The sequence below is a fragment of the Helicoverpa zea genome, chromosome 19 (assembly GCF_022581195.2).
Source record: "Helicoverpa zea isolate HzStark_Cry1AcR chromosome 19, ilHelZeax1.1, whole genome shotgun sequence".
NCBI lineage: Eukaryota > Metazoa > Arthropoda > Insecta > Lepidoptera > Noctuidae > Helicoverpa > Helicoverpa zea.
This window is the reverse complement of record NC_061470.1, coordinates 9,443,305-9,461,015: the sequence shown is the minus strand read 5'-3', so window position 1 is coordinate 9,461,015 and position 17,711 is coordinate 9,443,305. Positions and strand designations below refer to the sequence as shown.

Genomic DNA, 17,711 nt, shown 5'->3' with positions numbered 1-17,711 from the left:
ATAGAGTTAAAGAATAATTTAGGCTCAAACTGTAGCGTTGTTCGTATTGACATGACAATCTGGCTGTCCTTGTTTTACGTTGCTCTGATCGTTCGCTATGTTTTCGGTGTTCGCTTGTTGTTCCGTCCCGATGGTCTTGCATTTTTCAGTGTTATGCAGATTATCCTTATCAGTAGTTATATTCCGTGATTAGTTTACGTGGACTGTAATTAAAGCTTGGATTTCGGTGTTTAGTTCCTAGCTACGAGATTTTTTGACCCAGGTAAGTAAACTACGCACAATTTTTCTTGCTGATGACAATCTTGTTATACTGTTGGTACTTGGAATATGTTTTTGACAACCTTGAAGCAGTAAAATACCAGTTTGGTGCTATTTCTTTGTTCGAGTTTTAATGTGAAATCAATTGTTTCATAATGGTATGAACCTCGTTTGTTTCCATCCTAATTACCTTTCAAACGTTGTATAAAATTGCTCCTTTTACTTACTACTATTATTCAGTCCAAGATATTTAACAATAAACTCTACCCCCTATGCTATATTTATTTCATTTGATCTAAGAAGAAAATGTAATACAGCATTTACTTGTACTATTATATAAAAGTAGCTACCTACTTCTAACATTATACCTTAACACAACCACATTTGGGCATACATCTTATAGCTGTTTCTGTAAATGTGCAGCTTTCATACCATAATAGCAAATATCTCTAAAGCGAACTCCTTATAAAACCGAAATTTTCAAATATGCATTGAATGACTTTATTAGCCCATTCTACACTTGTATTAACATTGTGTTTTTTATCTAAAACATATTTTGGAATGTTTTTTGTCTTCACATGGGTCATATTACAATGTCAACCGATGATAGGCGACTGCTGATATCAATACTTGATTGATGTGAAGTTTTGTGAAGCATAGCTGGTCCTTTTTAATATTTAATATGAACAATAAACAAACAAAAATGGTTGTGCAATAATTTTATTGATAAAGCAAATATTTTCAAAAATAAAATGAAAACAATGAATTGGAATCTTGATTATGTAACAGGAAGTCATAAGCTTGGAGCTGTCAAACTTCTTTGGTTACTAAACAGTGCTCCAAATGTTTATGAGACCTTGGTACTATGAAGCAATATTACTGTGTTGGATATTGCTTATAGCAAGGACTAGAATGAAGACTTATTAATAATTAATACTTAATATAAGGCAGTATTTTAACCAACTTTAAGTAAGGTCTCAAGTAGTTTTACTTGACAGTATTAAAAAAAATTAAGTAGCTTCCCTCTCCCTAAGAATTTGTCATAATAACAAATCTCAACTGTTCAGGACCAACACTTTAATATTAATGCCTTTTGCGATGTCACCTGTCCTAAGCATATAATTCCATACAGGAAAATAAATAGGTAATAACTATCTCCGGAATGGTATAACTTTTATCACACCATAAATCTTTTGTACATGTTACTGCTGTTTTAAGTATTTCTGCCTGCTTTTTAATTAAGAATTACACGTAAATTATAATTATAACCAGTGCTGCCGCTTCCATATTGCTATTTTAAATTATTATTTCCTTACTAAGTGGGACAAAAAATATTCTTTAATTCAAGATGAGGTACTATAATTCCAAGATAAGCAAATGTCCACATTTTATTTTTAACTTTTCGAAAATACTTTCTCGCAGAGAAAAGGTATTTCTATTAAATAACATTGTAGTGTATTTATAAATACCTCCATGGCCTCTTGAACATTGCACCTGATGGCCTGACCATATAATTTGACCTTTTTGATAACTGTACTAATATTGTTCGTAGTTGTCGCGTTATTGCATAGATGGCGCTACTGGTCGTCACACATGTTTCGTTTATAAATATTATTTTTGTTATTATCATTGATTTCAACCGTTCCCAATATTCCGTCTATCTGTTTGCTTTATATTTAAAAATGAAATTAGCCCCATACAAGTTATAACAAATTCTTATCTCTAAACAAAACAACGGTTTTCTCAAGTAGGGGAGGGAGGGTGAAGGCTAACTAATTAATATTTTCAAAAGTTTATATACCAAGACTTATAAAATCTAGTTCACTGCCCAAGTGGATAGTCTCAGTATCTAAGTAGATAGACGCCAAAAATTCGCTCAACCTTCAGCCATTTAAGTAAAATTATCATCTAAATTCAGTTTGCAAACATCCAAACTCCAAACTTTCACATTAGGAATTAGGATGTAGGTACCAGCAATCAGTAGACCGTGAAGAATTCGTATATTGAGAAGAGTGGGCGGGGCACAAAGTGGTCAAGTGGTGACGGCATACTAGGGGGCGTAGCGTGGGTATGCCTGCCAGCTGGTGGACTCGCCAGATGACGTAGGCTGTGGGAATCCAATGGGGCATAACAGAAGTAGTGGTTAATTGCTGTTTATTTCTCGTTGTTTTTATTTTTCTATACAGACAAGGTTGGTTATGTTTTTAGACTTAACTATAAAATGAGTATGGGGTAGGAATATTATGGCGTCCAAATTATATGGCGTATTACAGCATTGATTCTCGAAAGAAATACTGTGGGTGGACTACCTTTATATACCTCAAAGTAAGAAAGGCAGGCAAAGGTATTTGGCAGCATTTTGTGTCACACCCGGTATAGCCAATCAGTTTTATCTGATCTCCTGATCGTATTTTACCTTCGATCATTCCATTCACTCGACCCGATAGTCAGAGGTGAATTGAAAATTCATTGGAATATCTATTATATTGGAATTAAATCTTAAAAACCAAGCAACCACTGGAAACTAATTTAAAGATTAGCCGAAGCAGACAGATGCATTAGGAACTGAATAGAAACTCATTAAGTGACGCCGACTCGATAGACATATTACATCCGAAATATACATAGTCAATGCTCAAAGGAGCCATCTAAGCCCACGCTGTGTAATCCCGACGTTACAGCGTTGGCGCTATGTAGACGAGGACAAGGGCGCAAATTAAGGACGTCTGGAACCCCCCTTCCTCCCTTCCCCACCCGCCCAACCCCCTCAATGCTCCACTGACTACGATATTCCCCCTTACCCGAACAGTTCTAAGAAAATAGTGAATGTTATTGAAGCAGATTGTACGAAGTTACTATAAGCTCTTCTCTGAAACCTGAGTAAACTTAACCTTTGCCAGTTTGTTTATGAGTTGAATTAATTTTAATTTATTTGGGAAATGTTCTTCTTGCGATTTCAATATTTAAGGGTAGAGCAGGAATAGAGGAGGCAGCCATTCCTTATTACAGCGCTAAGCCAATTCTATTTCAATTTCATCGTGGCGATATCATTTTAGTTATTGAATTGAGAGAGGATAGGAACTGCAACGGAAATGAATTTGGACACTGATAAGTACGAATTCAATTATCTTGTCTCTAACATACTATTACACGTTCAATTTTAACTATAGATGTAATAACAAACACACACATAAGTGCAGATTGTCCGATAAACTGTCGTATCGAATGATTGCTGAACCGAGATTGTTACGATTACAAATCACGGAAGTTTCATATCACAACATGTAGGACAATACTGGACATGGCATGTGTGATGCGTATGTTTAGAAATAAAGTGTTTTTATCAACATTTTAGACCTTGAGGATACCGATAATGACACGAGACTTGGCTCAGAGAAACTACTAGAAGCCATTTTCGACGTGTATTGAAGTGTACAAATGTTTATTTCTCATGTTTAGTTTGTGGAAATTAAACGGGTAAATATTGAAGTCACTTGAGTCTGTTAGAAGGAAAAATAACAAGATGATATTCAGGGTCTGCAAAGGCATCCCAATCCGGCCTGGTCGTGATCATTATGGCCGGTTAAAAAACTTAATGAAAACAAACCACATCAAAATCCGTGTGGGTCTCTCCATGTAATTTAGAAGTAATAAGCAGTTCACTGCAAATCATAAAAGTTATAAATAACAAAGATTATTATACATCGAAGATCGTACGAAATTATGGCGTTGTGTTATATATGTTATGGACCAAGTGATAAATTGAGCAGTATACATAATGCCCGGTCATTATGAAAAATGCCCAATATGAGAGTGCAATTTGATAATAATTATTCAAATAATCAAATTGACCGGGCACTATACATATTGCCCATGACCTTTTGGGCAAAGTAATACAAACATATTTAATTTCCCTTTTTTAACATAACACATCCCATATTAATTGACCCAGCATGGAAGTAAGCATGCAACATGCAGCAAGCATCGCTTCTGTCACGGCTCCGGCGCTGCGGGGCTCCGGCGGTCCCATGCGAGCTTATCGTCGCAGATGGTTTTCACGTTCACCACCGCAGCTCCGGCTTGTTGGCCGGCTCCGCCGGCCAGCCTCAGCCGCGGCGGCGAGCGTTTCAACTACCTGCGCCTCACCTCGCAGGCCGCCTCGCCCCTCCGCGCCTACGCGGTTTTGAATTGCACTCTAGGGGTAGGGCAGACAAGACTACGTGGAGTCGGTTTTGCAGCCATTCGTTTTCGTCACCAAGTTCAATTTTTAATACAATGTTTTGAATCCAAATTAAATTCGCCCATAAAAAAAAACGAGCCAAGAAAAATGAGATAAAAAAAAACGAGGCCGAGTAAGTAAATCAGATGACAATTGCCCAATTAATAATTTTGAGGCTAGACTTGTAATTTTCCATTAAAATAGAACATATAATTTAAAACAATAATCATAAAATATGTAGCAAGTAACAGGATTTATTTATTAGAACAACTGCCACCCTCGCACCGCATAAAATATAGCTTTACTATCAAATTGCCCAACTATCATGTAGCAATATAATAATGCCCGTACAATGTGATAAATAATGAAGTTAAGGTAGTTATTAATCACTTGGCCCAATAAACCTAGACATTATGCATAATGCTCGGGCATTATAAATAATGCCCGAATTAATCACATGGTCCATAACATATATAGCAAGGGAAGGATTATAATGTTGGTTGAAGTTAAGATTCTGTAGTAGGCTTTTACGTAGTCGCTCCTGAGAGCTTGGAACTTGGCTTATAAGCCGATTATGTGTAGAGGAGTATACGCATTAGCTTCGCCAAGTATGATGAATGATCATATCACCCCAACTCCACTACCTTAATACAAATGGACAGAATGAATGATTGCTCTTAATCATAAAGAATTATAAATATATCCATAGTCTCTACGTACCTAATTCATTATTTCTAAAGGTCACATTTAAATGTCAAAGTAATTGATATGCAGGACAATAATAAAATCGATCTATTTTGGCGATACTGCTGATTCGATTAGACATTTAGATAAAAATATTAATTTCAATCTGTGAGTACGTACTGGGTGGTATTGAATCAATCTATGTTATATCTATAAGTTACAAAATATCTTTGTCTTACTTAATAGAAGCTCGTAAGTGGGCTTTGTTCATTTTACTAGGTTTTGGATCTTTATTTCTTTGAAAATTCTGTTGAGCCTTATCCTTTTGTTCCTTTTCCCATCTTAGCAAGCCTCTTCTCGTACAAAGATTCTTTGATGCGTCCCTAAGAACGTTCTTAATGATTTTAACAAAGAGATCTCACTATTATTTCACTTTTTTGTAGCCCCTGGCAAATATTCCTGAAACAATACTAAGAACATACCTGCTCTCTTTGAAGATTTCAGACTTTCTATACGTCCTACAGCCTACCTACTGAAAATTTTATTGAATGTGCGATCGTTCTTAAAAAAACAAAAGCAATCTTTCAAGTACATTGTCCTTACTTTGTCAGTAACTGTATCTACACTTTTAATAGGAGACTGCGCATACTTGTCCCTGGCATGTCACAATTTTCTACTCACTTTATAAGGAATCTTACTAATCCGTGATCTGGTTTTCGCTGTGAAAGCTACAATAATAATTATGAGTGTTCTTCCAAGTCTGTTCGTAATGCCACGGCTTGCATTACCTAATTAGTGTGTTCATACGGTGTAAAGATAGATCACGTTACTATCAAATTACATACTGCAGTTACACTTATCTTGGAAAAATGCTTTCTTGATCCTCTAGTGCAATTTTGTTCCAACTACAATGTAAAGCGAAAAGGTGATTAAAATAATTGAGAATCGAAAGAGGTAACCAATATGGAACCTGACTTAAATAATGGAGATTCTTTTGCAGAATTTGATTTAATTTTGCTCATGAATATTTTAGCTATCCTCAACTTCCAACTTGACGTTGACTAGGGTAATATAAAATGCAAGGAGAGTTGTTTGTTTGTTCATCCAAGTTTTGTATAGACATTAAAGGACATAATAAGGCCACTTTCAAGTTAAAAATAAACCAAGGTTGACAAGGCGGACTCTGCCGCTGAAGCCCGAGGACAAGATTAGAGGGGTTTGAAATTGGGCACCCGAATTTGTGTTGTTGAATTAATGTCAACCTCGTCGTCACAGATAAGTACTAGGGTATCAGAAATAACAAAGATGTACATAGATCTCTTCATATTTGCATTTTTATACAATTATGCGTTATTTGAAGAAGCTATTTAGTTCTTAGCAATTTATGTACGCCTTGTGAAGTTGTAATAGCAAGTCTGATTGCTATTCATTTTGATTAGGGGCTACATAAGTCTAAGTACGATCCGATCCAAAGATATATAATATACTCCACCAACTTTCAATACAAACTCTATTAAGATATTATCAGGTAACCATCGCTGTTTTCTTTAAGAGCGAATCACCATAAAAGCCGGTAGATTTATTGTCTTCATCGCCATTCTTTATAGCCTGTGAGAGATCTGAAACCCCGGCAGCTATTACGGCTTATGATTATGGTCCATCTAGATCAGGCCGTGGACCGCAGTTACAGCCGTGAAATGATCCTGCCATAAATTCCATCGTTATCGACGAGTTCTCTCTAGCGGAAAATGAATCAAACGCTAATATTTATGTAGGCACGTAATCGTTACGATTTGAACGAATTAGGTATTCTAGGTTTTTTTCAAACGTTGGATATCATGCAAAAGTTTACAGTGTCAGAGTTTATTCTGAGTTTATATGATCCTATTGGAAAATTGGAGAACAATGTAATTTTTTTACGAACGTATTTCTGAAAGAAAATAAAAATGTAGTAGCAGTCAAAAGAGACCACGATACGTGGTTTTTTTTTGTCCTTGTAAGTAAATTTAATATGCATGAGATTTGTCATAGCGATAAAATAAGTACCGAGATAAATCAGTGATTCAGATGCAGAATTTTAATGAAGCTGCAATTTCGATTATCATACAAACATGATCCTTCCACAACAAATTCTCATGATGATGACGTCAGTTGATTCAAAGTTATTTACTTATTACGTACTTGAAGTCCTCAAACAATTTGCAAGAATTCTCAATGAGGAGATCTTATCAAAGTTGGTTCGTTAGTACAACTCGACTAATGCTATCATCGTTGCATACAAGGATAACATTCTACTGCTTATATTTGAGTCATTCGATAAGAATCCAAATTAAACGTACATTTCTGTTAATTTATTAACCGGTTGTGGTGCAACAATGTTTATGGACGGATTAAGTGCACCTATAGGCAATTCAGGACTGGTGCTTAGTGGGAGGTTGTACCAATTCTTGTTGAAATTGAAAGCTAATAAAATCTCATTTCGCGCCGTAAACTATTGGAACTTGGTGTTTGGTAACAATATTCAATTAATGCTACACTACAGTTGTAAGTTTATTGCCAGAATGCTGTTTAGAATTGTTTGTAGTGTTTTCATTAGTTAAGAAAATAGTAAATGCAAGTGATAGTAGGGAGTCTGATTTTGTTATTTATTCCTGATTTATTGCTTCGATGTAAAAATACTATAATTTTCTTAGTAAACAGTGTCCCAAGTCTGATATTGTTTTTTGTCAATATGATCTATCTATCTGTACCATCATAGTTTTGGTAATAGAACATTTTGACACATTTGCAAAAGCAGGCTTGTGGGCCTGGAGCCTTTGAAACAATTAAGTTTCTGAGTCACAATTTAAAAAGCACCTCAACTAGACCTAACTGACCGCCTGAATTCACTACAACTGCAACAATCTGCACATAACTTAAAGCTAATTAGCATGAAAGTTGCATTGTTTTATCTTTTTCGTAAATCTCAACGAGAATGAAGCAATCATCTAACAACACAACATTTATAAACACCGTGTTGCTGTGGTTACTATTTAAAATATGTTAGCGCAGTTCCTGGGAGGGCGTTGAACCGCCCCCACCCCCCGGTCTATTTTCTAACTCGAGGAACGAGTTCTTACGAGGACACAGCCACACCGTCAATTGTGATTGCCCATGTTATGTGAATTTGTCATAATTTCTGAGTAAGCGCCTTAGATTAAAGTCCTGCTGACTGACTCAGCTTTGCACTTTCGTCGGCTGCGTCAATTACGTACAAAGGACTTGTCCCCCCTTCTTCGTTTATTTCATCTATTTTTATCGTGAACTTACAAGGATTGAATCATTCAACTCGTGTACTAACTAAATCAATTCTGCTGTAACGTCTGACTACAAACATTAAGTCCTACTGTTTATATTTAGATGTAAAAATAGCGCAATGAGATAAAAAGCCGAGAGCGTAATCGTCTGCTTTAATTGTATGCATTTACTACTGAATACATTTAATATAATGACAAATAAACGCGCCAAGGACAGGTATAAACTTAATACCGCAAACAGTTTTTTCTGTTTTTTTTTTTTATCACAAAACCCTTGACTTTTCGACTTTGTAATGAACACAAGTTTGTAGGTGTAGATTTTAGTATGCTATTCAAAAGCCCTCCTTTGTTTTTAAACATGCATTGTATAAAAATAGGTGTGAAATAAAAATACAAAGCTGCCTTTGATCCAGTCAAATATCAAATTCTATGTCCACATTCACTGTCCTCTATTTGAATCTCGAAAGTGGTAACATTCACCGAAATTCACGCTGGCCTTAAGGCCATATCATATTCATTTAATATCAAATGAATTTAGCCCTGCAGTTAAAATTGCGATGAAAAAAAAGAAAAGAAAAAATAGTATTTTGACACAGGAAAACAAATCACAAAACCTACGTGAAGACAGAATGCATATCCATCATAAACATAGAGGAAGGATAAAGTTTACGAAAAACAACAAGGTGTTTTTTGCAAAGCTAATTTGCCGTCTTCGGTAGGTACAATATTTTTTCTGAGCTACGCCGGGTCAAAGTCCAGTATACGCCTGACCGCACCATTTGATTGAGCGTAATGTGCATAGATTTCCTTCGGATCGCTAACAAATTACAGAATAGCCTATTTCATGCTTCAATTGTAATTTAATATTTTATTAAGCGTAATACCGTACATTATAGACGTAGAATTTGAAGTCTCTATAGCCTTTACATCGACTTGTCTTCGTAGTACATATTTAATGAACCGAACCAAGCTATTTTTATTTCATAACTGTGATGTAATAGAGTATTTATCTCCTCAGTATGTTTTTATTCTTATCTTTCAATCTTATCTACAGAAGCATATTACGCGCAAAATTTTATTTTGGTGTCAAAATGATAACATAAAATCATCATGTAGATTGTGGAATATAATATGATTACTTACAGTACTTCATTCGCTAAAGAATTCCTTAGATATTATCATATTGATCATGGTGTGATTTGATTACTACTGCTTTATTTATAGCTTTTAATTTCCGCGTTATGTTCCTCGTCTAGATTATGTAGCTGATTTTCCAACGTGTGACTTCTATCTGCTAATAGCACATAACCAGCTCTAGCCCTTGATGGAGGATAACCGCATTCACACACAACCGCCTTGTTAACGTTTTAACCGACACCTTTATACAATTAAACGATTAACTAAGTTGTCCGTATGTTTATCTCTTATTCACATCGGCATCACGCCTCCCAGTCACGATCGCTATTTACGAGTATTTACACGCAGTATGTAAATACCTCACGTGCATTGTGCATCAACAAGACTAGCGTATCCGTCGTACATCCTTAGCACATCGTGCATCATGAAAAAAGACCATTGTTTGTCAGACACGTCATTAATAAAGAGACTTCTGTACGAGCTTCCGCCCCATTGCCCAGTTTGTAACAGTATTGTACAGTCTATCTGTGACCTAAGAGAGATATCAACGCTAAAAACAACGGACAATTTTCACAAAAATATAACCACCGCAACTTTGTTAAAGTTAAATCATCACAGAGAACATAAAAAGTTGTCCATGAATTCAAGTTGCTTGTGAAGATAATAACAATCATGAGTTGAGGTAAAGTTTGGATATTAAAATGAGCATCGGCATCTCCCAGAGAGTAATAAAACTTTTTTGTACACAAATAACATATTGGGATGGCCTCGGTGCGTGCACGCAGGCCCGCAGATGCACGGCTGGCCTTGACTCAGCGTGCATGCGCGTGAGTCGAGGTGCAAGGGACTGGCGGCCAGCGACGTACAGTTGATTGCGTAAACGATGACCACTAAGGTCACCGCCCTATTGGAAATCAACTACTTTCCTTGTTTATTGAACGTTGCCGAGTTCTTAAACTTCCTACAAGCCTGTAGCGTCTGGCATTGTTTGGATCGCAGGTGTGATGTCCATGTAATTATGTGATTGGCACCACTTTCGATTTCACTGTTGGCACTAGATTTACATCGAATTTTAGCCTTCATCGTGATGAATTATTTTGTATATTTCCTATACTTGCACCCCGCCCAAACGCATGCGCCGCGCGGCAGTATCAAAATGCCGTATCTTACTGATGCAAGCTATTTTTGTCGAGTCTCGTCGCGTCGCCAATCGTGTTTTTCCATGCACCGAGCATTTTAAAGTGGAAAAAATATATTCAATTCGTTATTACCCAAGTCTTACAGTTGTACGCATACTTGTTGGCAATTTCGTCCCAAAACAGGTAAAGTAATTCTTCTGTTGAAACATTTGGTCATATGCCAAGTCCTTCTGCAAATTGAAGCTATCGCCAGATTTGTCGGCTCGTGTTCAAATTCAAATATGGCACTGACTTTTTATATTACGTTTGACCCAGTTGTGGACGTAAACGAGCCCACTTTGGGAAAGATTACATCACTGACTGCTTGCTTATGATTCATCTCTATCATCGATTGCATAACAATGAACTATTGCAGTCGTTCAACGCGTAGCTAATACTTGAATTGCCTCTCATACGCGTGCTGATGATTTCATTGCAACAAACATTTTGAAAACAAAAAACTGTTATTGATTTATGGTTCATTCTTTCGCCCAAATGTTTTGAAAGCTGATCATCACAGTTATGCATTAATCAAACAACCAGATCTCATGTTTCGAACCACCATCTATCCATCTCTCTTTCTCTTTTGGCATTGCATGCACATCATCTATAACTTTATTTATTCTATTAATCATTGCATCGTTGCCGCTGACATTTAGATTAAAACCGAGCGCGTAAATATCTAGATGTTGTTTGCGATTAAAACCTAAAGTCGCGAGTTATTTTTAGTTAACCGGTCTGTTGCCATAACTGCGCTCTAAACAAGTTATTAAAGTTTGAGATAACTTCTCAGGTACGTGGTTCGGTTACGCGTTAACTAAGCTGCATTTAATCGAATAAAAAATTGTGCTGATAAACTACGCTAGTATTTACATTTTCCTTAAATAAATATTTACATACCGTATCACGAACTTGGCGGCGAAATTATTCTGCAAATGAGTAGATAAGGGATATTAAATTTTATCTACAATTTAAACATAAATACTTTTGACCTTCGCGCTTGAAGGGCATATTGTTATGCTACTATGTACTTACTTTGCTTACATAACTCATTTGATTTCTGAATGAAGCTTGAAATATTTGAATAGCAATTATACAAGCTAAGATAAAGTTTTATTAATCAATATTTATAGTTAAGAAATTATTTATTTTAATCTATCGAAATGGATTATTTGTAACTACTTCTTATACAAGTGTTCGTTGTTTTGTAATCCAGCATTATCTCAGGTGCAAATAAAATTACAATTAATAAAAATCAACGTTTGTTTAAACCGTTCTAAAAGGTCAATTACGTACTCGAAAATAGTGGCGATAAAAAGCCAGGTGTATCTTCTGCAGTATTAATTAAGATGTTATCTGCAAACCGGTGTTGTCCAACTATAAACGCGCTCAATGATGAGTCAATCGAACATTTTACGAATACTGTTTGCAATTGATATTAAAAACAATTATTATTGAGCACGGAGAGTTACAGTTGATCTTTCATAACCGACACTTGACTCTAAACATCGTCTATGGTTTCAAAAGAAACGTTGTCAAGCATACAATAACTTTGATGACTCTCTTTGAAACATGGGTTAATAAAACATCCAGGTAATTGGGTAAATTCTACATATTTTTCCCTTAAACTCCATTTAATTTCAGTTTATTGGTAAAGAACTTCCCGAGATTCGCAAAAGCTAGGAAGACCTAAAAGGTGATCTTGAAGCTGATTGAGTTTTCCCTGCTTTCCAAGAAATGATTCTTAGTTGCTGTCTTTAATAAGTTGGTTTCCTAGAATTAAACGCTCAAAAAGATTTTCCAAGTTTATTTAAAAATACAGCTATACTATTTCTGGATTGTAACAGTAGGTAATAGTCATGATCATATTGTCATTTAATAGCCTGTAATCGTTGACTGATGATTGTGAGGCTTCTGATACCGCTACAACAAACGGTTGAGCTTGGAGCACTATTGCCATCATATCATCTTGCTAGACAGATCGTTGATCTTGACTAGTACATTTCTTTTGTCTTCAAAGTTATTCATGCTGAATATTAGCTTCTTTTGTTTTATGTTCCCCTAGTACTCCCTGCTGTAAGCCCATGACCTCGTCTATAAGTAAATGTCGCCACAATATTTTCCTGGTTCCCCATATTTTGTAAAAATATCCTGTCTACGTGATCTACGCCACATACAATATATTGTATATTTATGTTTAACAGCTGTTTTAAATTAATTCAGTGTAATCAAATCGTACCTCAGCTGGAAGAATACGAGGCGCAAGGACATTCCGAATTTAACGTTTTAATATTATTTACAGTACGTTCACAATGTACAACCTTGAATTTTAAAGGCAGACTTGTTTATCGCTCGCAGAAAGTGCGTCGACCTTTTAGAAATCAACTTAATTTATTGACGCCCACGTGTGTTCAGTATTTTTTTGCTCTTCTTATTGATAACAAAAATCGACCCAATTTTGGGAATAAAGAAAATGAAGACTACGTAAATTCAGCGTTGTTCTATTTATCTCCGACAGTTTTGCCCTGAAACTCTCGTTTACTTGGGTTGTTTATTCAGCTCTCCACCTGGCAACTATAAATTCTTAATGTTTCAATCAAGTTTTAACTCGTGTTTGAAAGTTTCCTTTCGCAAATTGGTCTTGTAGAACTAATTGAATCTTGATTTAATTGTTCCATTTTGTTTCTATAGGATAGATAAAATGTAACTTGAACTCTGTAATCGTTTCGTTATCCATGTTCAGTGAATGTTTAATTACAAGAAATGTGTAGTTTAGCGTTCTGTGTGGTCTCTATCCTTGTCCACTGTAGATAAGTCTAATATATCGCCAACAGTGATATAATACCTTTGGATTAAGAATTAATTGGCTTGGGACCATAATCGCTTTGGCTTAGAAGTATAAATATCCCATCGTTTTCATTCCCTTTTCGATAAAGCTCCGTAAATCCTTATTTAATTGCCGACTTGAAACAAAAATGGTGAACCCATTTGCTTTTCTTGTCGTAAAAGTTTTTGTTTGCAATTTTTTAAAACAAACAACTGAATAAAATATGTAAGCAATAAAACTTTAAGTGGGTTAATTAACAATTTGTATTTTTGGCAGACAGCTTATGCAGTAGTGTAAATTTAATTGTAGTGTGTGCATTATGACATGCGCAAAACATTTTAAATAAGAAGTAACTTATCTACAGTTTCTTCAGTGTTCGGAAGAATGTGAGTTAAAAATTCTGAATAAAGAAAGTAGAAGATAAACCGAGCTTAACTAAATCTTTTTACTTTTTATAGTTCTATAAAATATCTTTCAAATCCAAATAGCCTGTCTGTCAAAGCTGACCTTTTTTCAAGTCACTGCCCACTTAGGAGCGTTATTATACTAACTATGCATAGTCAACTATTTTAAACTAGTAATTGCATTTTAAATTATAGTTATTAAGTAATCACGTTTGGCGCCATAAAATGTACTGAGCTATTCAACAGTTTATATTAAGCGCATTTTTTGCGGTCTGATGTCATTCGTCTTGTGAACGAAAACTTCTAGTGCTTGATTAACTTATTTATCAGTATATTCCCGAACGTGCACGCTGCCAATAAATATTTCGTGACTCTGGTAATAACTCAATTTATTAAAATAATAATATCACTTATTTCTATATGTAACACTGCCATAAATTGATTACCTGGTACGACAACGATACGCCTTCCCAAAATGGAGCCCGAAATTCGATTACACCTGCTCCTAACTCAATAAAATCCATATAGAGTTGTTTCTTGTAACACACATACAAGGCCGATCCTAATCGCATACTGTATCAATGTTTTTTTTTTCAGGTAAGCCCACAGCACTGACACACTCGTCGTGGTGAGTCATAGATTAAAAAAAGGTATCCCCTGCCCTTGTTTTTTTTTTCAGAAGCTTTATCATCAGATGTTCCGTCCTGTGGTCTCCTATATTTACATTTTTATTATGTTGATTATATTTATTCCGACCTTGTGCTTTTGTTGTCACTTAATACAATTGATATCTAAATAATTCATAACTAATAATGTTATTAAAACTTTTCTAATAAATTAATATGTAGTTATGAAATTGAATGTAGACTACTGTTTGATTGAAAGAAAAAACTACATGCTTACGTAATAAGATACCACATATCACGTAACATAACACATATGACGAAGTTATTCTTGCCTTGTTTTTTTTTTTTTTGGTAGGTGACCGATTCTTAAATCAGGTATTTGCCAAATAAACAAACAAATGTTGCGGAATGGTTTAAGAATGTTAATTTTAGCAATAGAGAAACCTGTTCATATAATCCAATAATGTCTTTAATTTATTCGTTATAAGTAAATGCGTGTTATGTTCGACCGTTATGTAATTTAGCTAATTAAATTTTGACAAAGTATTCAATAACATTGAGGATTCTGGCTTGTCATTAAAGTCTTTTATCGTTTATTCAATCTTGTTCGTTGAAATAACATCTATCTTTTCTAGAAGTCTTTATATCTTTACTGATTAGTATTATCTGTTAGGAATGACCATCGACAGAGATAAAATAAGTTGATAACTCTTCATAGAAATCATATGAAATCGTACATTCTGGGGCGTGTATGCACCACGTGATTGTATTATCCAACATTCGTATTTTCGACCTTACCAAAGCCAGAGACAACATGAATCATGTTATTTACGCCTAATAAAATTATTTTAGGTATTACAGCTCTAAAGTTGTCTTCTAAAATACATCCTAGAACAACACACATTATATCCAAGTCCGTAAACTGATCATACACAATGGTCAACAGTGATAAACAGAGCAAGACGCCTGGCGTCTCCCAGGGAAGCGAATTAGGACCGGTTACGAAATTATTCAGATGTTGTTGCGAATGTTTTATGTAAATGAACTCGTTATACCTTCTTGACTCAAGCTTTATCGTTGGTATTTTATCAATAAAAATACCTGATACCTACAATTCTGAGAACAGATAGCAATTATCCCGCCCCCATAAAGTGCATGCCACCGGGTGAAAGTAGCAGCGCGCAACACATGCGTAAAATCGATACAATTTTAATCTGATCCAGACAGTCCCCATCCCCGTAGTACTATTCAAGGTCACGTTCGCCGCCATTTTGGTTGGCTCGACGGGTTTATGACGTAGACATGTACCCAACGGTGAACCCTTGTTATAGTTCGGCCATTCAGAGAATGCGTTCCTGACACGTCGCGATTGAACTGACGACGTAACTTTGCAATGGCGTTGCAGTTACGATAAAAATATTTTTGCTGGTTGTTTACCGTTTTAACAATTGAGGAGCATTAAAACAACATTATTATATCAATAATCAATGAATGTAGTTACGTCGTCAGTTCAATCGCGACGTGTCAGGAACGCATTCTCTGAATGGCCGAACTATAAAAGGGTGGCTGTCTGCCGAGTTTGAAACTTTAAAAGGTTTTTTTGGACTTCATTAACATATTAAACAAAGTAGACGCTTTTTGTCTTCATAATGCATCTGGTTTGGTTTATGGATATTTGGCGTCGGTGATTTCGAATTCTTTAGTTTTTAAACGCTTCTTGAATAAATCCTTAAAAATAATTTTCTTTCTAAAGCAAAATAAATACAGCAAGTCTTGAAGGTAGCTAGTAGAGTTCACAGTTGAATAAACATGGTTTTCTGGTAAGTTACATCACCACAATAGAAGATAATTGGCATAACAACGGGGTTCGTTCAACAAATTTATTTGTTGATCTCAACCGTAGTGCATAATAAATTCATATTATACTTGTATTCATTCCCAATGATGACATAATATTGATGATTCATCCGCTACTATATTTTCTTGTATCTTTATCAAAAACGTTGAGAGGACAAATGTTTAATGTTCGGCAGTTCAAACAAAGCTATAAATTCTCAGTAAAGATGTGCTTCAACAACAAAAGGATGTGACCAGCAATAAAAATACTTCACGGCGCCCTAAGCACAACCGTAAAAGGCGCTGAGCTTACAATCTTTTATTTACTCGATACTTTGATATTTTTTACTGTTCGGATTTTCTTACCGTCTGAGTTTTGCTCACAGGAAAAAGTAATCTTGATAAGTAGAGCTTTTTTCTTCAACTAGATGTTACTTTGCGATTTTCTTTTAAACATAGGAATTTATCAGTTTACTAAGACGAGAAAACTAATGCTTCCATGTACATAATTGATTTCTAATGCACTAGAGCTGGTTTCGCCCACGTAATTAATCATGGCAGATGATTGAAAAGAGAAAGCTACATTGAGATTGCAACAATTTTCTTATTCAATATTGCTTCCATCATTTATCGTATGTTATAAATGCATATGTTCTTATCTATATGATAATGTACCGTGCAGCTTATACTGACTTGTTATTTCAACCAACTGACCTAAATAAACAAAAATACATAGCATTCGTTCTGGAATTACAATGTGGTGGGAAGGCACAATTTTAAAACTGCAAAGAAGAGTATACCACGTACATTGTTACCAACATCGGTCTCCTGGCCAATCGCCGATATAAAACACACAATAGGTGCTAAATACCGTAAAGTAGTGAGTAAATCAACGCATGAATAGACACGCGATGGTAACGAAGCCGTACAAATCGTAATTCCCTGGAACTGTTACATTAAATATACCTTGTACTCGAATGCTATTAGCTAACAATGATGCACTCGCTAGAACGTCGCTTTTAGTTTGACCTCTATTCTAACGCTGTTTTTAAAGATATTTAGCAGAGTGCAAATATTTGTGACAGTGCGTGTGGGCAAAATCTGAAATTCTTGCAACTATTAAAAAATTGTTCCAGGAATCTGGAAGAAGTTATGCTTTTAAACAAATAAAATTATTCCTATAGGTACCTTTCCTTTATGGTGCTCTGGTAAACCTGTTAAAACTCACGTACACAAACAAAACAGT

The 17,711-nt window shown here is 35.4% G+C and overlaps 1 protein-coding gene across 1 annotated transcript in view; it reads left to right on the top strand.

Annotated features, from left to right (window-relative positions):
- Window positions 1–4: 4 nt before the first annotated feature.
- LOC124639298 (myotubularin-related protein 4) overlaps window positions 5–17,711 on the top strand; it is a 68,477-nt gene continuing 50,770 nt past the window's right edge. The window contains exon 1 of the mRNA XM_047176574.1: window positions 5–262. The gene's annotated coding sequence lies outside the window, so the exon portion shown is untranslated. The remainder of the gene's footprint in view (window positions 263–17,711) is intronic.